Source organism: Magallana gigas, chromosome 7 (assembly GCF_963853765.1).
Source record: "Magallana gigas chromosome 7, xbMagGiga1.1, whole genome shotgun sequence".
In the NCBI taxonomy this organism is placed as follows: Eukaryota; Metazoa; Mollusca; class Bivalvia; order Ostreida; family Ostreidae; genus Magallana; species Magallana gigas.
Window position 1 is genome coordinate 17443705 of NC_088859.1, and position 23199 is coordinate 17466903.

The following is a 23199-nucleotide window of genomic DNA, read 5'->3' on the forward strand; positions in this document are numbered from 1 at the left end:
AAATTTTTATTGCATAATTTCTATCTGTGCGTTGCTAGTGAAACGGTGTGATAATTTGTCTTCATGGCCTGGTGTGTTATAGGACCAACGACATCAAAATATAAGCATTCAATGCTTGTAAAAATATTTGTTAATTGTTGCGTTAAAGCCATTATATACGCTCTTAGGGATATGAGGCATAAATGGAGCAGCCGTATGCATATTAACATGTTATATTGTTCATATCTGCGACTTGAAATGTACTGCCAGACTCTGTCGAGAATTTTTTTTTCATTTACGAACATATATGATTGTACGATTTTAAGTCATAAGTACGTATCAAATTGGTTATGTAAGTTTAAACGTTTCATTTAATCTTACAGTAAGAGATATATTCTAAACGCGTGCTGAAATTTTTAGTTGTGCTCATGCGCCGTGAAAAGGCTTAATGTTTTAACATGAAAATTGAACGTAGCGGATTTCAAAGCAAACATGGGGGGGGGGGGGGGGGTTGTTACAATGAATGTAAATAAATACATTCTAGATTATGTTATTAAACCAGGCATACGTTCCATCTAGCATTCAAAATTAGACAATTTGAAACAATCAAATCCAAAGATCCATATAACAATGTACCAGATGTGCGCTACCCCTCACTGATCAATAAAGGGGTTTCATATATTAATGAAGTTTTATTCTGGAGTAGAAAACATATAATATTGTAATGATAACCACCTCCCTGCCTGAACTCTTTTAAAAAAGGACTAAGATACCTATAATTTTATCGAAAAACATAAAGATCATATTAGTGTGCGTTACCTTATATTGAAAAGGTGCAAGACTCTGGTAGAAAATAACTTATCCCTATTTATAAAATTTCAAGATAGTTTTTTTAGTGTATATGTTTTCATTGATTAAAACAAGTTGGCTTGTACCCAAGTTATTACTTTACTATTAATAAGTCTACTTGTTTATATAAAAAAGATTAAAAACTGTTTTTGTTTCAAATTATAAACATAGGTAATCATAGATTACTAAGCTCACCGAGACGGAGCATCACCCTTATGAGACATCACCTTCATAAGACCACCTTTATCATTTTATATGAAAATCATACTTTATGATCTTGGATATTCATGGATTCTGTTTTGACAAAATATCGTATATCATCTGATAAATTTTTTTATGATAATCATATGTTCATATGTTAATCAATTCAATGATATAAAACTAAATATTGCATCATGTCATATTTATGATATATATCATATAATACAATAAAATACCGTAATAAACAATAATGAGATATGATATTGTAACGTATGATATGACATTGTATTGTGTTATACCTAATTGTATTTGATCACATAATACAATATCATAAAATATAATACAATATTGTATTATATTACAATATCATATTACATAATACATCATAACATTGAAACATGATATTATATTGTATAATATAGTATGATATTGTATTGAGTGACACTGAAACATATTTGATACATTATATGATATTATATCATATAATACAATATAATTTGATTCCAACATTGTATCTTATCAAATGATACAATATTATGTGATAAAGTAAAATATTATAAAATACATTATTATATCATACATATAGTATCATATGACACAATAATATATATTACAATATCATATAATACAATTTCATGTGATATGATAATATATTATATAAACCAATATCATATCATACAATATCGTATGATACAATATTATATAATTTTACAATATCATATAATACAATTTCATGTGATGTAATTCTATATTACTGAAACCAATATCGTATTATACAATATTGTATGATACAATATTATAGAATATACAATATTGTATCATGGGATACAATATAATATTTTGCAATATCTTATGTAATTGTACCATGTGATAAAATAATATATTAAAAATACAATATAATATTATACAATATTGTATCATAATATACAATACTATACATAACAATATCATGATACAATATCATATCATAAAATATCAAAAAAATTGATACAATATCATATCATATCGTATAACTTTTTATAATATAACATATGATATCATATTATATCATATCAAACAATATTGTTTCATATCATACAATATCATAGGAATCATGTTATATCATTTATCAACAAACACATCTATCTATCAAGCTGGTTTGAGTGAGGTAGGAGATTTCTATAGCATCCTTGATAATGGAGATCAGGCTCTGCATCTGAAGCAACCTCTGCGTTTAATTTATAATAAAGTTAAATCAACTATGCAAGCTTTCATCTATAAAACATGTGACCTGTTCCAAAAAACTAAACCTCATCCAGCATCCGAAACCTATGGCTGAGATTCAGCATTCAAGCCCATCAGGTGCATTGGTATCATAAGACGCATCATCCATGCAAGTTTGGTAAAGTTTGGACCAGTAATAACTAAGATATCATCATCAGAGGGCACTAGCAATTAAAACCTTTACTTCCTCCAGCATCCGTAACTTATAGCTCAGATTCAGCATCCATGCCTGTCAGGTGCATCTGTATCATAAGACATGCCATACATTCAAGTTTGGTGAAGTTAGGACCTGTAATAACTAAGAACTATTTTTTAGCATCCTTGATAAAGGAGATCAAGCTCTGCATCTGAAGTTACCTCTGCGATTCATTCATATTACAGTTAAATCAACTATGCAAGTTTGAAATAGTACTATCATCTATTAAACTTGTGACCTGTTTCAAAAAACTTAACTTTATCCAGCATCCGAAACCTATGGCTCACACTCAGCATTCAAGCCTGTCAGGTGCATCAGTATCATAAGACACACCATCCATGGAAGTCTGGTGAAGTAAGGACAAGTAATAACTAAGATATCATCATTAGAGGGCACCTGTTTCAAAAACTTTATTTAACCAGCTTTTAAAACCTTAACCTCCTCCAGCATCCGAAACCTATTGCTCAGATTCAGCATTCAAGCTTGTCAGGTGCATCAGTATCATAAGACGCACCATCCATACAAGTTTGGTGAAGTTAGGACCAGTAGTAACTAAGATATAATCATCAGAGGGCAACTGCAACAAAAACTTTAACCAGCTCTAAAAACCTTAACCTCTTCCAGCATCCGAAACCTACAATGTATTGCTCATATTCAGCATTCAAGCTTGTCAGGTGCATTAATATCAGAAGACGCATCATTCATACAAGTTTGGTGAAGTTAGGACCAGTAGTAACTTAGATATTGCTATCAATGGGCACCTGCAACAAAAACTTTAACCTGCTCCAAAAACCTTAACCTCCTCCAGCATCCGCAACCTATAGCTCAGATTCAGCACTCAAACCTGTCTGGTGCATCAGTATCATAAGACACACCATCCATGCAAGTTTGGTGAAGTACGGACCAGCAGTAACTAAGTTATTGCTATCAAAGGGCACCTGCAACAAAAACTTTAACCTGGTCCAACAACCTTAACCTCCTCCAGCATCTGAAATTTAGGACCCAGATTCAGCATCCAAGTCTTTCAAGTCCATAAGTAGGTCCAGATGCATCATCCATGCAAGTTTGGTGAAGACAGGACAAGTAATAGCTTAGATACAGGACCTGCAACAAAAACTTTAACCAGGTCCGGACGCCGACGCCGACGCCGACGCCACCGCCGACGCCGACGCCGAGGGTATAGCATAAGCTCTCCTTGACTTCGTCTCGGTGAGCTAAAAATAACTCTTTTGATTATACAATTTCTTAATTACAATATATTCAATGATTATAATTACTAAACATGAACAAGCAAAGGAAAATAATTCCATTATGAAGAAGCAAGGGAAGACAACTCCATTAACTGCCCTCTCCCCCCGAACTCTTTCCATATACTTTTAACAATATCTTAACTTTGTTAGACAGCTTCATTCTTTCTCTATTTTAAATATGTAAATTAACCATTTTTTTTCACTGAAATTCTTGAGCAGAATTAAATAATTAGACACAAATATACCCATCCCAGCCACACATCCCATACCTTATATTTAAGTTACATGAAATATAATTATTAAAAATGCCAGCTTAATTTTTTATTCTAAATACGCAGTCAGTTTTTATTCCGTGTCAGTAGACGTTTTTTTTTTAAAAATTTTTGGCGTTTTTGGGCCCCGATTGACGCGCCCCTGGTGTGGTAAACTCATGAATTTCACAATTAAGATTCACCTTACCATAGAGATGCTTCACACCAAAATTTGTAACAATTGGATGCATAGCTTTGAAGAAGACGTTAAAAATGTAAAATTATAACGCACGATGGACGACGGACGAAGACCAATTGCAATAAGTCAATTGAGTGTCTCAGGTGGCCTACAAATTAAAAAGAAATAAGTTATTCCTACCGCATTTAATGGTTACTTGATTGACTATAAATTGAAGCTCAATATACTTGTCTTATTTCGTATTTTCAATCTTACAAAGAAGATGCTGCAGTTCCTATGTTTTTCCTCATAAAGTAGCTGCAGGTCTGAAGCTCACGGTCGGAAAAAAACCCTCGGAAGGACGACCAGAAAGCTACAGTGCCGTAGGTGTTAAAAGATGCAATTAACGAAGTTTAAATGTAAGAACGATAATAACAACTTTTTTAATAATAGAAGACGGGTAAACAATAAAAATAATATTTAAAATTGCCAACATTTTAATGCATGTTTTTAGCAACGAACTTTCAATCTAGAAAAGAACCCAAATACAATGTATTTGAAGATATTTTATAGTACACTAACTGAACAATAAAACATGAAAAGGTCTCTTTAACTACATTGTCCTCATCGCTTTTTGACGCGTCAATGACAGATACCATAATCACACTATAGTAATGTGGCTACAAGTCCCACCCTCCTACAGCGTGCTTTACATCTATACAATACCATACATATGACACCTTCAACACAACTCACCCAGCACTCACACTGTTTCGCTGATACATGTCTGCTTTGTATTTTGGTCGACAGAAAACTGGTGTTGTCATCACTCGCAGATATCTCAAACTTGCCATCAACATCGATGTGTTCCTGGGTGATGATATAAGACATTCGTATCTGATGTAGATGAAAGACCCCTCAAAAAAGTTTTCGCAGCTCAGTATCAACATATCGAGAAAACTCTGGCTCCAAGCTGTCCTCATCCAGTGCATCGAACTCCTATCCAGACCTTCCTCTTCAACGCATGTCTGTAACAAGTTGGTGTTAAGTTGAAAAACTGTGAATTATGGTTTGCACAGAAGTCCTGTTTAGCAACACATCATCATTGGTTTTAATTTTTTCGTCGTCTTACAGTTTACCAATATCCAAAATGGCCTCTAACAGCATCGTACTCGTGGTCGAATTACACAAAATACATCAATCTGTGCTTGATAGGTAACTGAAAGTAGCGTTGGACCAAGCATTTTGCAGACGAAATAACTTAATTCCAAGATGAAAATGGCAATGGTAAAGCAATTGATGGCGAGCTAGATTCTGAGATATTTTAATTCTAATCGGTGATATGAATGTTGGGTCCTTTGCAACATCTTTATATATCACGCTGATACTTGAAATTGCATTTGTAGCGATTTTATTGCACAATACACATCAGTTTCGATGACATTTACAGAAAAATGTTTTTACAAAATTTCGATAAAAAAAACTGGCAGGACGGTGTCCTAATGAAGATAGTATCCACCACACAAAACACATGAATATTCACGTCTTTCCATTCTGTAAAATCATGTAATACTATTTTGTGTATTTTGTTAATTAAATTTAATTTCATGAATATTTGTTTACTATCAGTAATATTAAACTACATAAGAAACAAGAGGCCAATTGGCCTTAACGGTCAGCTGAGTAGCATATATCCAATACACAAACTTGTCATGGAGTCTCATATATGCATCTAATTAATTAGGTTTCATACTGGAGTAGAAACATTATAAATTTGTAATGACAACCACATATAATTCAAAAAGAACTGTGAAACCTATAATTTTGGTGAAAAACTAAAAGATCTGGTCTACAAAATAATGAATTTAGTTTTCCTTTCAGGTGTGTGGGAGTAAAGAAGATAATTTTTTAACGTTATATGCATTAGCATCTATACATCCATTTTGGCCCTGCCCTAGAGTCAAAACCCATACCCCAGGGGACATGAAAATTAAAATTTCAGTAGAGGACTTCCTGGTAAACATAATTATTAGTAGGTTTTTTATACAGATGTGTGAGAATAGAGAAGAAGATTTTTAAACATTATATGCATTAACACTTAATTGCCCCCCCCCCCCCCCTCATGTCCTGAACCCCTGACCCAGGGGCCATGAATTTCACAATTTAGGTAAAGGAGATTGTGGATATCATAACCATGTATTCAGTTTTTTGCCCACATGTGTGGGAGTAGAGAAGAAGATTTTTTAAGATTTAAATCATTTTTACTATATGGCCATATTGGCCCCACCCTAGAGCATGAACGCCTAACAAAGGGGTCATGAATTTCACAATTTTAGTAGAGAGCCTCATGGACATCATAATCATGCATTTAGTTTTTAACAAATATATATGGGAGTAGAGAAGAAGAATTTTGTAAGATTTAATACATTTTTACTATTTGGCCATATCGGCCCCACCCTAGAGCCTGAACCCCTGACCGAGGGGTCATGAATTTCACAATTAAAGTAGAGGGCTTCATGGACATCATAACCATGCATTTAGTTTTTAACAAATATATATGGGAGTAGAGAAGAAGATTTTCTAAGATTTAATACATTTTTACAATTTGGCCATATTGGCCCCACCCTAGAGCCTGAACCCCTGACCCAGGGGTCATGAATTTCACAATTTAGGTAGAGGGCTTAATGGACATCATAATCATGCATTTAGTATTTAACAAATATATATGAGAGTAGAAAAGAAGATTTTCTAAGATTTAATACATTTTTACTACATGGCCATATTGGCCCCACCCTAAAGCCTGAACCCCTGACCGACGGGTCATGAATTTCACAATTTAGGTTGAGGGCTTCATGGACATCATTATCATGCATTTACTTTTTAACAAATATATATGATTGTAGAGAAGAAGATTTTCTAAGATTTAATACATTTTTACTATTTGGCCATATTGGCCCCACCCTAGAGCCTGAACACCTGACCCAGGGGTCATGAATTTCACAGTTAAGGTAGAGGGCTTCATGGACATCATAACCATGCATTTAGTTTTTAACAAATATATATGGGAGTAGAGAAGAAGATTTTCTAGGATTTAATACATTTTTACTATATGGCCATATTGGCCCCACCCTAGAGCCAGAACCCCTGAGCCAGGGGCCATAAATTTCATAATTTTGGTAGAGGGCCTCATGGACATCATAACCATGCATTCAGTTTTTTCCTCACTTGTGTGGAAGTAGAGAAGAAGATTTTTGAAAATTTGGCTTTTTTTGCATATTTGGCCCCGCCCGTGGCACCCCAGGGGTGGTAGAGCCATAAATTTCACAATTTAGATTCTTCTTACCATAGAGATGCTTCACACCAAAAATGGTAACGATTGGCCTGGTAGTTTTCAAGAAGAAGTTAAAAATGTAAAATTGTTAACGCACGACGCACGACGACGGACGAAGACCAATTGCAATAGGTCACCTGAGTGACTCAGGTGACCTAAAAATACTATATGGCCATATTGGCCCCACCCTAGAGCATGAACGCCTAACAAAGGGGTCATGAATTTCACAATTTTAGTAGAGAGCCTCATGGACATCATAATCATGCATTTAGTTTTTAACAAATATATATGGGAGTAGAGAAGAAGAATTTTGTAAGATTTAATACATTTTTACTATTTGGCCATATCGGCCCCACCCTAGAGCCTGAACCCCTGACCGAGGGGTCATGAATTTCACAATTAAAGTAGAGGGCTTCATGGACATCATAACCATGCATTTAGTTTTTAACAAATATATATGGGAGTAGAGAAGAAGATTTTCTAAGATTTAATACATTTTTACAATTTGGCCATATTGGCCCCACCCTAGAGCCTGAACCCCTGACCCAGGGGCCATGAATTTCACAATTTAGGTAGAGGGCTTAATGGACATCATAATCATGCATTTAGTATTTAACAAATATATATGAGAGTAGAAAAGAAGATTTTCTAAGATTTAATACATTTTTACTACATGGCCATATTGGCCCCACCCTAAAGCCTGAACCCCTGACCGACGGGTCATGAATTTCACAATTTAGGTTGAGGGCTTCATGGACATCATTATCATGCATTTACTTTTTAACAAATATATATGATAGTAGAGAAGAAGATTTTCTAAGATTTAATACATTTTTACTATTTGGCCATATTGGCCCCACCCTAGAGCCTGAACACCTGACCCAGGGGTCATGAATTTCACAATTAAGGTAGAGGGCTTCATGGACATCATAACCATGCATTTAGTTTTTAACAAATATATATGGGAGTAGAGAAGAAGATTTTCTAGGATTTAATACATTTTTACTATATGGCCATATTGGCCCCACCCTAGAGCCAGAACCCCTGAGCCAGGGGCCAAAAATTTCACAATTTTGGTAGAGGGCCTCATGGACATCATAACCATGCATTCAGTTTTTTCCTCACTTGTGTGGAAGTAGAGAAGAAGATTTTTGAAAATTTGGCTTTTTTGCATATTTGGCCCCGCCCGTGGCACCCCAGGGGTGGTAGAGCCATAAATTTCACAATTTAGATTCTTCTTACCATAGAGATGCTTCACACCAAAAATGGTAACGATTGGCCTGGTAGTTTTCAAGAAGAAGTTAAAAATGTAAAATTGTTAACGCACGACGCACGACGACGGACGAAGACCAATTGCAATAGGTCACCTGAGTGACTCAGGTGACCTAAAAAGTTTGGATTTTCAATGCTAATTCCAGTTAAATCGTGTCAATTATTTATTTATAAATTATTAAGAATTAAAAATAAAACATTTTATTGAATTTTTTTGTGTTAAATTACGATAAAATAAAAAAAGAATATGTTTGTAAGTGCTGTATGAATATATGATAAGTTAAATAACCTTTGGAAGTTTTTCCAGCAACAGGGTCCGTTATAATCAATTTACCTGGCTCGTAGTTCTGGTCTGTTTTACACCCACTTTGCGCTGGGCATTTGGTATGGTGTCCCTGGGGTTCATGGCATTCCGGGCCGTTTTGTTGTAGATGGAAAATAAGCTACAATGCAAAGGAGCACCATTACGAGTTGTCTCATTGAGAGCTGCAATCAAAATGCGACATTAAAAAAATATGTTGACAAAGGTATAGCTGGAAGAGTGCTCTGATAACTGTGTACGATTATTCGGTAGCTGTTGATGGTGGTATTTATAAGGGTGCATGTTTGTATCCTTTTGTCGTTTAGGAAGTCTCAGACATAATTGGTGGGATGGTGGTGGTGAAATTTAAGGTAATTTAATGAAATTATTCATCTTGATATGCTAACATTTTTTGTATGAATTGACTTTCATTCAGGAAGGTTAACCATTGCTGTTTTGAGTGTAATAAATAATATATCATATAAAAAATCACTCAAAACAGCAATGTTTCCAGTTCTAGCCACATGGAGGCATCCCCGCCGTTGAACCATTGTTTCGACAAAAATACATATTATAGTTTATTTACAGCTTATTAACACAAAAATAACAATTGATATAGATGTACCTCTACAATGTGTCCCATACACGGCTGTCCTTCAGGATCCAGAAACCATTCCATTACTTGTCGAACTGCGCAGTTTGGCTTAATGTCCCGCTGGGTTCAGTAGGCCCGCCATACAAATCGCTTCTGTCTTATGTCCATTTGAATTGCACAAGATTTTCTCAAAACAGTAACGCTCGTCAACCCAAACCCCTCGGTGGCACAGCATTGTCCAGAATTTTTTGTATATTTGCTTTTGAATATAAATGTTTTACGGGAGGCTACTTTTGGTTAATTGGGATTGTGTGTTACTCTCGGCGACAGCGCATGTTCGACAAATGCAATCTAAACATTTTGTAAAGCCTTTTAAGGTTTCTTCAGGGGGATTCAGGACGGCAGACAGAGAAACTTTCTGGATACCAATCCCAGCCATGGTAAGCAAATAAAGCTTGAATTGCAACTAATTTTTCTTCTGAAAGTTATATTGTGATTTTTTAAAGGAGTTATTGTAAGCGATTTAATTTTCAGTGTTCAGTTATAAATTTAGATACATGTGATTATTTACTTATGATTAAACTACATGTAGTCGTGCCCCCCCCCCCCCCCGAAGGCGACCAAAATTTCAAATGCCAAATTTAGTAAAACAATTGTTTGATTTAAGATTTATCAGATTTCAAGTTATTAATTTCTGAAAATTTCTCATTTTCTTATACGTTTAAGAGGCATACTCTGTCTAAAATCATCGGACTGGAGCAAATTTCAAACTAGATCTGTACTTTCTTATAATTTAACCTTTAACGAAATATCAACTTTACATATACAACACTTCAAAAGTTAGAGAGCGGAAAACAAAGAGTTTCCCATTTTTCCCCAAGTTCAAGAGGCATAACTCTAAAAAACTATTTGACCTGAACTAAATTCGAACTTGATCTGTATTTTCTTGTAAATAACTTACATATGAAAAATCAGATTTACATGTCAATTCTTTCAAAAGTGAGAGCAGAAACTGAGAGTTCCTCTTTTTTTCAAACCAAATTCAAAATCAACCTGTTTATCTCTATTACACGTTCATATATAAAATTTTTGAGTTTATAAATAAGTGCAACAGTTGTTGAAATAAGGATCGGAAAGTAAATTTCCCATTTTTTTTTCAAGAGGCATAATTCGGACTGGAACCAAGATCGAACTCAACCTGTATATTTCTAAAACACATTTACAGGTAAATATCAAATCTGAGCTAAATGTGTGCAACGGTTGTTGAGATACTGGTCGGAAAGTGAATGATTACGAAATGACGGATTGCTTACAACACACAATCTCAGGTATTCAGCCATCACGCTTTGTTTATTCTGTCAACCAGGGTGCAAGCTAATGTTTCTTATTTGATTGACAAATGGCATTTAATTGATCTCGGTATGGGCAAGTTTTAGGGGAGTTGGCTTAAAACTGGGTGTGCACTTACCACCTTACAGTAGGTAACGGTATGAAATGTGTTAGTCGGTGCCTGGTCCTGTACGGTAGTTATAGGTGGGAGTCACGAGATCTGTAATCCGTATAGTGCCGTACGTACAGATAGGTAGAAATGTAAAATAGGAGTAAACATTGACAATTTAGAATCGAAAAAAAAAACAAAGGAAAAACCTATTACATTTATGTTACACCTAAATTTTGAAAAACAAATGGTCTATGAGAAAGTAAATGTAAAAAAATTGCTCGCGCATATTAGCAGCTGGTTAATCGATTGCACGTCAATGCAAATAAATACAAAATGCCTGTAAGTAAATAATCTCAAAAGAAGAAAGCATTTCATATACATCGTAATTAAGTTATTAGGGTCTTCCGTTTCCAACGGAAGACCCTCTTGTTATTCTACGGTTTCTTTTTATTATTATTCTACATTTTTCCTCTGACATTTTTCGAGAGCTATAACTCAAAAACTATTTGGTCGATTTTCACCAAATTGACAGGACTGATAGAACATAAAACGTGCTTGCGAATGTAAAATTTTGAGCTGATGACGTCACATCCGGTTTGAGATTTTGAGGATTTTGTGAATTTTTAAGGACCATTTTGTCCACGTAACTCCTCCGAAACTAAAGGGTATAGAAAAGTGAAACTTTCAGGAATTTGTAGATGAATGTCTGTAGATGATCCTCTGTATTTGACATTGTGGAAAATGCGCACGGCGCCGAAGCTCGCCCGAAGTCAAAAATTGGCACCAAAATTTTTGGCAAAATTTTAACACGTTTTGCAAAATATCTTTTAACCTGTTGATAATTTGTTAAAACATGTAATGCAAAAGTTGTTAAGATTTACACGAGCTTTGTTTTGTTTTAATAAAAAGGGGCTGGCCCTTTTAATTAGGGGCCAGGAGGGCTCTAAAGTCTTTTAATTTTAACTCTTAACTGAGCAATAATTTGTCATTAATTATAGAAGCAAAAATGTTCATTGTACAGCTGTTGATCTACACAGTACCTTATTTTAAACATTTGTTACGTAATTAGGGGTTTCAAGGGGCCAGAAGACCAACACTTTGATCATTAATATCTTAAAAAGGAGAAATATTTTGAAAGGCAATGTTGAACAAAAGTTGCTTAAAATAATGTTCTTTAGAACATGGTACCTTAAAATTTATGGTTTGTGGCCCCAGTAAGGAGTTTAAGGGTCGGCCCCTAAAACTCTGTTGTCAAGATATCTCCAAATCGGTCAACAATTTCTGAACACTTATTAAACAAAATATGTTTATATTAATAAGATCTTTTATTTAATATTAAGAAAAAGGGACTAGCCCCTCAAATTAGGGGCCAAGAGCGCTCTAAAATCTTTATATAATAACTCTTTACTGAAAAATAATGTGTTATTATTTATAGAAGCAAAAATGTTCATTGTACAGCTGTTCATCTATTCTGGACCATACTAAAGTCATATGTTACATAATTAGGGGTTTGAAGGGGCCAGAAGTCCAAAACTTTGATCAATATTATCTTGAAAAGGAGAAATATTTTGAAAAACATTGTATAACAAAAGTTGCTGAAAATAATGTTGTGAACATTGTGATACCTAAACATTTTTCGTTGGTGGCCCCAGTAAGGAGTTGAAGGGTCGGCCCCTAAAGCACAGTTGTTCCGATATCTCTATAACGGTTAATAATTCGTGAACACTTGTTGAATAAAATATGTTTATATTTGCGAGACCTTTAATTTGATATCAAGAAAAAGGGGCTGACCCTTCAAATTAGGGGCCAGGAGGGCTATGCTACAAAGTCTTTTTATAGTAACCTTTTTTAGAGCGATAATTTGTTATTAATCATAAAAGCAAAAATAAAAGCTTATTAATTTTAATGTAAAACTGAAATCCGTTTTAAAATCGGCCGATGCATTACAAAGATGTAGGTGTTTGAAAATTGACTTTTCTGGAAATTTTGATTCCACATTCTTGGTAAAGAAAAGAATGTTATGTTCATAGTTTAATTAACTCGTACCTAAAATATATCGATAATTGTTAAATCGTACTTAAACACATTCGGATTTGTATTTGCTAAGTCGTTCTTGAAATTGATAATGTTATTGCTAATTCGTACCTAGAATCATTTTGATTTTGTGAACTCGTACCAAAAATAATTCGATTTTTTTTTCTTTTTGTTTTATTTACTTATACTTATTGGTTTAAGAACTCTGCTTCTTAGAGACAGTTTTAGCTTTACCTTCGACATTATCGGAAGACCCACTCGTTGCTTTGCAACGAGCTTTGCTCTAGTTTTTATTATTATTATTTTTTTTTTACATACAACTAAATATATATAATCGCACAGTACATAAGAGACATGCCTACAGAAAGTGATTTTGAACATGTTGTATATTGGCCTGTCAGAAGATATACATCCCATTTCGTCGAAGTGTGCGCTTCTTTCATCACTATCACCAACAATTATAAATATTAATGTATTTTAAGTATATTATAAAAATTAATCATTAAGGATGACGTTTACTCAGAATGAAAAAAAATTCCACTGATGATAATGAAAAATCAACTATTGTGTGTTATAGACCTTACATGGTAGTGTTATTCTTCACTTTCAAAAAAGTCGGTCAATGACATACTTTTTGAGTTAATGGCCATTGAATATTTTTTGAAAATTTAAGAAAAATCCATAAAAATTTTACACTGTGAAAATAATACAAATTGTCTTTAACAAATGAAATACAGTTTATGAATGACAGAGATATTAAATAGATAAAAAGCATTAATTTTTCATTCACAATTCTAGTCCGAATTTCCTCTATCAGTTTTCAAATTACTACCCATTTTTGTTTCAATATAACAAAAAAATGAATGATGATAATGCTAACACATTCTTAGTATTAAACTGAGTATATTGATCTTTTTCTGCTGGCATAAAATTTATATGAGGTCAATGATCAAAATTTTGAGATATGGTGTCTTTTATCATTTTTAAGCATTTTTCAATATAATTTTTGTAGTGTGAGCCATGCGATTATCTAAACGAAAAAGCAAGATAAAACCAACAGAACCTATGCAAAATTTTGTTGACTAACAAATAAAATCTTAACTTTAAAAATTATAGTACTACCAAAAATATTTCAGTGGAAAACTAAATCTGAAAAATCTAGTCCGAATATCCTCTGTTTCGCTAAAAGTCAAACTTTGTCAGAGCCTATATCCATAATTTAGTAAAAATATCAATTGTTATATCAATAATAATTCATTTCATAAATACTTTTTGTACTTTAAGACAACTAAAAGTTTATGAAATTTAATGAAATTTGCAGAAAATGTCTAGTAGGTATCTATCTCCTATATATGCTAGTGTATGAAAATCTACTTTTGACCCTAAGGGATTAAAAATAGGAGATAACTCTTCTTAACAGATTGCTGAATTCTGGAGTAAATTTCTGTTAAAATTCATTTACAGTTCATCTTTTCAAAACTCAATAAAATTTAATTAGTGAGATATTGAGAAAATAGCTTCGAATGAAATGAAACCTGAAATGTTAGAGTTTATGTGTATGTGCTTTAAAAAAAATTCATCTCTAATTAATAGACATTAATTAGCTAAGAAACAGGAAAATGACTTAAATATTGGAATTAATTAGCAAAAAGTTGTTAATTTTAATTCTAAGACAAAGACAGAGACTGGAAAAAATGGTGCCAGAAGAGTCTTCAATAATGTACCTTGGAGCTTTGATAACGGTGGTCACTGATTAATGGCTAGTGATTAAGATAAGAGGTTCTTAAGCAATGGGGGGTGATGAGGCTTTTCCATCAGTCATCAAAGATGGGGTTCCTCTTAGAAGACATGGCAGCTCTGAAATAAATAAACAGTATGAAAGTTTACAATACTTAAAAATTTGCACCACACACAACATCATATTATTAGAAAAAGTCTACAAGTGTACAGTTCAATATAAATCATGCCAAAGAAAGGACCAAAGTGGCTGCATCAACATCAGTACAGAAAACTTAAGGAAACATTCCTCACAACAAGGGCCAGAAAAGTACAGGGACCACCACTCCAGTACAGTGTTTATGTCCTATAAGAAGGCTGAGTAAAGAAGAGTTTCAGGATGTTGTACAGCAGCAGAAGGATGGAATATTCACAATAAGCGATGCTGAGCGTAGAGGCAGTCAAACGAAGATTTTGCGACCCGGGTGGAGTGAAGTGCAGCTGGTAGACTCCTACATGGATGAAGAGTCACCAAACCCTAATTCCAGACTTTACAAAGTGCTCCATCAAGAAAAAACTGCTAAACTTTGGAACCATGCATTTAAAGAGCACTCACAGAAATTCCCGGACTGTGACGGTTCACTGGACTGGAACCAGCATGGGGAGGAAAAGAGAGACCTGGCATGGATCCTTTCCATTCGATGTAAGAAGTGCCATTACAACAGTGAAAAGCTGTACGAGGAAGTCAGTCGATCAGGAAGGGGACGGAGAGCCGCACAGCTTAATGTTGCCATGGCTGTCGGCCACTTGGGTACCAGCCTTACAACTAGGGTATGCGTGGTATGCTTCTTGGCGCAAACATCGAACCAGCATCAGCCACCAACATTCATCAGACCTGCAACAAAGTAGGCAAAATCATCACTGACGTGAACAAAAACAGCATGAAGAAAATAAGGCAGGACATTCAAGAGCTTAACGAGAAATATGGACTTGCCAATACACCTATAAGAGCCAGGATTTTTTTCAGGTCCCTAAAACAAGGGCCTGGGCCTTTCCATTTGGGAAAAATAGCGACATTTGGATGAAATTGGGAAAAATGTCTTACGTTACATTTTTCTAAATAATTTCAAATAAGATATAACCGTATTGTTAGAAAAGTATGTGTAAATATAGGTTTAACCATTTTTAAATCATCCAGTTTAATTTTTTTTCTGTAATAATTTGAATTGTGCGACATGGTTGACAGTCACAATATGGAGGCTCTTATGTGGAGTATGTGGTTTAGATTTTTAAAACCCCGATCCCGATTTACTTTTCACCAACTTCAGGACACGTTTATTTTTTTCATGACGATATTTGCTTTTAACTTTTAGGAATTTTCTGTGATGAAATTGGGAAAAACACGTACTTTTTACCGTTGGGAATGGGGCCGAATACAGGCCCCCTACGACCCCTAAAAAAAACCCTGAGAGCGGAAGGAGATGCCCGGTATAACAATGCCACCTTCAGTGCAATAGGGAAAACACCATTCCAAGCTGCCACACAAGTGACATACACTTTAAGTAATTGTTACCAAGAAGAAGAATGTTGTGACAGTGTTTTGTGGCAATAAACTGTGCAAGAAAGGCACCTATCTTAGAGCCAAGGGAAAGGAAGTTACCTGCCCCAGACATGAAGGCTGCACTGCAACCATTCCTCCAGAGACCACCATTGGAGACGAAAAGAGATGGGCTGCGGAATGCATCAGTGAGCTGCAAAGTGATGACCGTCCACTCATCATTTACCATTTCACCAGTGATGGAGATAGTGCTGCTGTTTCCGGTGCATCTGAAAAGCAAGGGCATATGATTGAAAACCTCAAAGACCTGCGCCACTTCTTTGACTCTCAGAGAAAACAGACTGCTAAAGCTCCATTCAGCAGTCACATGTTTCCTGGAAGAACAAAAGCTATGAGAGAATCCATGCAGAGGAGATTTGCCCTGGACCTGAAGCTTAGATGCAGGACCGAGTACGAAAACTGCTACAAACACTTCTCCGGTGACTTACCTTTGATGAAACGGGCCATGTCAACCGCTGTCCATTCCATCATCAGCTGCTACCAAGGACAGTGCGGAAAGTCCTGCCAACTTCATTCCTTCTCCTGTCGCGGACTGAAAAACAACAAGTGGAACTCTTCAGTGTTGCCTTGTGACTTTGAATTAAGCATGACAGAAGAAGACATGTACTTGTTAAAAGACTGTATAAATCTGACTTTGGGACCCAATAATCTTGATAGAATTAAATATCACACTTGTACACAAAAATCTGAATCTGTTAATAGGGCATATTTAAAATCAAATCCAAGATGTATTACAAGTAGTAGAAATTTTGAAAGTAGAATACATAAAGTTGTGCACTCACTCAATCAGGGTCATGGAAATTCAACATTGGAACTTTGTGAATCTGTAAGGGCACCTGCTGTAAAAGGAAGTAGAGTGGTCCATCATCTAAAACAACAGCAAAATAGGCAAAATTACTTTAAAATGAAACAAAAACTATTAAAATATAAATACGAAAGAAAATTTTACAGATCTTAAAGATATCAGCTCTATGATAAAAAGTCTAAAGATCCAAAGTTAAACAGGAAGTAGCTAAGTGTGGGTGGGTGGGGGGAGGGTGTAGTTAGCATGTTTGAAATGTTTGTTATATTATACCTATCATATGAATTTTGTATTACATTCAATGATTGCTCTGTTTAAATAATGTGCACTGAATGTATGGTAATGTGTGAATGATGTGTGTAAAATGTGAAATGTCCTTTTAAGGGGTGCTCAGTTCATGTAAATATGTTATATTTTTCATTGTTTCTCTTATTAAAATGATTGCAAACAATTATCTTGATTTTCTTACCTGTCTGATGTACACAACAAAGAGGACTGAGACAATTGGTTGAAATACGGGTATACAGGTGTCAAATTTCACCGTTGGTGACAAGACAGCATCCCGCATTGTTTATCCGCCATTGTTGATCTGTAACAAGGGAGACAACTCCTGAAATTCGAAAAAATGCAGTTTAAAAAAAAGTTACATGTTTCTCTTTAGGTCTCACACAATTAATTTCACTAAATGTTACTATATAGCTTTAATTCAGTTAATTAATTAACTATACTCTCAGCATATAATTCATGAAAGAGAAATGCTTCAAGAAAAATTTTAGATCAGAAAAATAACGCCTTATGCGGTTTCTAAGAGAGACAAGTAATAGCTTTCCAAAAAGCTTGCCTGACTAAACAAAATTATTCAATAGAATCATTCATGTATCAATTAGGCTATATTATCAGAAATGGATTTTAATTTTCGCTGCTGATCATAAAGAACTATATAAGAGTTTAATCTGGCCCCCATAATTCACTATTTTTTAAAGTGTTTCGGGTACAATAAAATGTTATGTTATAATTTAGAAGAGTTGATATAAAATATATTTTTTACCTATTTGTTTGATTTATTTGCACTCACTTGCAGTGTATGACGTCAGAAGTGACACTATTTCTATAATTCAATCAAAATTAGTCGAAAATTGACATTTTTCTTATCTTTTTACGAATGGGAAAGAGCGCATGCTTGAACCAGGACAAATTTTTTGTCACTTATTAGACTTGGCTAGATGCATCTCTGATTATAATATTTTGTTAGTTCAAGCATGCGCTCTATGTTTCCTGAAAGAAAAACTGCTTGAAAACAAGATTTTTTATGCTAAAATGCAAAAATGGCGGGAAAAGGTTGTCTTTACAATGCCGTATTTCTAAATTGTGGGCACTTGAATCAAAATGAACATTAAGTTTAAACATCACATATATCCCTGTACAAAGAAAACAAAGAATTACAGTAAAATAATGATATTCCTTTTAGGGGGCCATTTTAGACCCATACCATATACACATGTATAGTCCTTTATAAACGGAACGTGCAAATTAAGGACGAAATGTCAGTCTTTTCCTCGATCTAGAACATGTAAATATATATCAATTGAAATTCATTTATCTTATTAATTCATTTTTTAGGAATGTACACATATCATTTAAGTTTATGTAAGCTTGAAAGCTGGAGAGTAAATAGTCGGTTATTTTTTTATTATACATGTATTTGTTATATTAATTAAGATGCGAAATCAACTGAAAGGCATTTTAAAAATTACCAACCATATGAAATATGAAAGGGTATACAAACACGTTTTTATTTTGAATGTGTGTGGGCAGCTTAATCAAAATCATCTTGACAAGCAATTAAAAAAGGGTGAATTCTCAAATTCATGAAAAAAACCCTAACTGTAACTTCAATTCAATTAGAATTCCTTATTTGCAGTTTCATTTATTGCATGCTCCTACAAAAGTGGAGGGGGGGGGGGGGGGGCAAATCCATGATAGTTCCATTTATCCTATAAAGTTAAGAAAAGTGCCAGCTGCCAAAAAAGTGGGGAGGGGGAAGCAGCCTCCCTCACCCCAACTCCCACATGGTGTGCTCTGGGGTATTCGCATGATCCCAATTAACGGACTCGTCAACTCGCGCGCAAAAACTATGAATGAGACATTATGGCGCGAAATCCTGCTATTACCGAGAGCCATGGGGAGGGGGTCAGATGAACTTTTGACATTTGTTTTGTAACAGCTACATGTATATACATGTATATTATACTTTGGTTCGGATGTTTTGGAAGAAATCTATCGAATTAAGAAAGACATTTGATTAGTAATTATTAAATGTAGTAATGTACGTTTAGTAAGACATGCGAGTTATGATCCCTTTTCAAGATTAATGAAATCGCCCAACTGAACGAAAATTGGGTCACACCCCGCTTTGGCGATTTATAGTTCCTCCAGTAAACATTCCAGCTGTATAAATGAATCCAAACTGATGACTCTCTTGTAATAATGATAATCCAACACCAAAGTATTACTTACATTGTACCGTAATAGACAATACATGTATGTTACAACTTGTTGCGATGACCCCCTTCCCCTTTTTCACCGTTCAAATGATCTATTTTTAAATCAGGATTACACACGTGTACTGCATGGTGAACGTCCCTTTTACTTGAAAACTCTTGCTCGCTGTTGTTATTACATGCCATATAACATTTTCATCAATTGTGAATGTAAATGCTGACATCTTAAACATGCATCGGCTAATCTTTTTTGTGAAATATCATGATATTGCTTGTCCCATTGTCTGCACTGTTTCGGAGATTGCAACTTTTAAACCTTAGATATGCCTGACGTCGTCAGGCAATAATTGAGAGTAAACATACCTACCCCGAAGTACACGTGGGTTCCACATGTTGACAAACAGGCTCAGCACCATCCATCATGCGCATCTAAAAAAATAGTTCCACTGAAATTAGTGTGACAATTCCCCTAAAGTAATAATTCTCCTAGCCACTGAGTCCAAAATCAATACTATAGGCCTAAAATAAGGTGCCAAAAAAGGAAAAAAGAAAAGAAATTGTCTCTATATATATGGAACTACAAGTTTGATTGGCGATTTCCTTGCGTAAGACCTTAAAACAAATTTTACTCATGAAATTGAACTTTTTCACAATCCGGTGTTATATAGTGCCTTTTCCCCCTAGCCATCTTTCCCCCCGGAAAAATGGCTATATAGCAGTTCTTCCCCCCGGAAAAATGGCTATATAGCAGTTTTTCTCCCACGGAAAGCTGACTATATAGTGGGCTTTCCCCCTTTTTATAGCCAGATTACCCCCACGGAAAACCTACTATATAGTGGATTTTCCCCCCATTTTTACTTTCCGGCCATCTTTATTGCGGACCATTCGTGACAATAATTTGCAATAACTGATATGATATTAATTTCTCACAAAAAAGGATAATCATGGCATTTATTTTTTTCAACCCCAAATATGAACTAAGGCATGCGCCTTCATAACATGCATATGTCATCATCGTTTATTTCACCTGTTCTCACCTCTTTTTGGAACACCTTTTACACGGATTTCGGAATACCTCGAATCTTTTTCATCTAATCGATGCTTATCTACAGTTTTGACTTCGACGTTATGAACACGTGAGAACACATTTGAGTGAAAAAACGCCGGTTTGGAAATTTAATTTTCCAATGTATTATCATCAATGTATAAGCTTAAAAACAATTATAATATATTTCTTCTTCTAAATATCAAACGGGAGACAGGGTGCAATGATATAATGAGAAACTGAAATGTTTTAGTTTTACTTTGATTGATGGGGTTCGAAATCATGGGTGAGGGGTATTTTAATTATGTATTAAAAGCATGTGTAAAGTTAGTGTTTACAATTTCGTTTTAAAGTTACGCATATTCATATTTTTAAGCACATTTCTACGAAACGCGAGAAATTATGATGTAAACATTTTAAAAAACAATGAAATGTCTTCACAACCAGAACAATGTCGGTATCTTTGCTGGTTACTTTGGAAAATGTGAAATGGAGCCTGAACTAACTTTATGTTTATATTGTCACTCACCATTTGCTAATTATTCTACTTTTATGTTTGCAACTTGATTTATAAATATACAATTTTGAAATCAATGCCATATAAATCAAGATATACGATTCAATTACCTAAAAATTTATACTATAATAATTTGTTTCATATTTTTGCAATTAAAATTTACTTGTGTACCATATTATTTCTACGAACAATTAAACAAGGGTAATTAAAAAAACAAAAACAAAAAAAACCCCAAAAACAACCAACACATATATTGTGATGAGCTGACTTTTTTTTAAATATAAGCTTGTTCTTCTAATCAACTAACAAGTAAAAAAGTCGTATATGCGCTTAGGTTGGTTATTTATTTTTGATTTTCGGTTTCTCCTTTTCATTGATTTATTTATCTAATTATTTATTATATCATTAGTCATCTTATGAATTGATTAAATGTTTTGAAGAATAATGAATTTTTCCCGGGTACCTTTTTAAAAAATTTTGTTCGTAAATTTAAAAAAAAAGCAGCAGAATTAAATGTAATTTTCAATCATTTTGATAAAGAAATATATGAGTGATTGTGTATTTTTAAATGATGTTTTTACTTTTAAATGACCGTAAAAATATGTGCATGTGGTTATCTAGAGTTTTTGAGATATGGGGCCCTAAAAATACATATTCTTTATAACTGGATTTCAAACATCGGGCTCGAAAACAACAAAGGCTCCTACCCTGCATGGGGGCTTAAATTTTTGGTGACATCTACTAGTGGTATACCACTACCACTGTGAAAATATGGTTAATTGGTCATCTCTAGAATTTGAGATTCGGGTCCCCACTTATAGAACACTATTCAATCATATTAATGGGGTTTTAAACATAGGGCCCTGAAACATCAAGGGCCACTACCCTGAGGGCTGAAATTTTCAGAGTCATCTTCAAGTGGTAAACCACTGCCACTATAAAAATATGGTAATATGGTCATCTCTAGTTTATGAGACATTGGACCCTAAAGAATATGCACTATAATTATTATAAAAGGATTTTAAGAATCGGGCTCTGAAACATCGGAAACAATTTTCCTCTAAAACGGAGGTTTAGCCTGGATGAAATTCTCACAAACAGACAAACAGTCTGATAGATTTATCAAGAAATTCTTAAAACATTCTCGTTTAATACAAATTCAGAACTTGTAAAACTTTTTTTCAATAAATTACCTAAATTAAGTTCTATGTGTAATTCCATTACATACATGTTCAACTTTCAGCATTGTCTATAAAATGATAAATCGGCAAAACGAAACTTAACCTGTACAGATGAATGCAGATATACATGTATGCAACTTGGGAGTGTAGAAACATTGATTTTAATCCTAACTGGATTTCCATAAATATTTTTTATAAAATCTGAACCAAAAACGTGAGGGAGAAACCCTACTATGGGGGAAAAGCTACTATATAGTAGCTTTTCCCCCCGGGGGGAAAGGCTACTATATAGTAGGTTTTCCGGGGGGAAAAGCTACCATGGGGGAAAAACTGCTATACAACACCGGATTTGATAACTCAAACCCTGAGTAAACAACGTCCTTAAGATTAGGTTGTAATTTTTTTCAATCATTTTGATGCTTTAAGAGGTACTAAAAATATTTCAGTAATACGTGTATTTATTTAATCAAAAATAATAACACATATTTATTATCATTATAATTCAATAAATTTGTTATGCATGTTAATCAGTTCTTGTCGCATGGTTTTACTCTAGAGACTGCCAATTTCCACTTATTTGCCCGTGGTATATCACTGATGCCTGCACGGGTCATTTTCATTAGGAAGTGTTGATTGATTAATCATTAAACCAATCATTGTGTAATTTAACTCAGGTAA

The 23199-nt window shown here is 34.3% G+C and overlaps 1 non-coding gene across 2 annotated transcripts; it reads right to left on the bottom strand.

Moving 5' to 3' along the window:
- Positions 1–4706: 4706 nt before the first annotated feature.
- On the bottom strand, positions 4707–19870 carry LOC105317425 (uncharacterized). Of its 2 annotated transcripts, none has more exons than XR_010707936.1 (9): positions 19795–19870; positions 17747–17887; positions 17258–17343; positions 16904–17007; positions 16518–16684; positions 15474–15752; positions 14866–14998; positions 9105–9213; positions 4707–5721 (listed from the first exon to the last, which is right to left on the bottom strand). It is a non-coding gene; the product is annotated as an uncharacterized protein (transcript). The 2 variants fall into 2 exon arrangements; XR_010707935.1 differs by having other exon boundaries at positions 9060–9213.
- Between the last annotated feature and the right edge of the window lie 3329 nt (positions 19871–23199).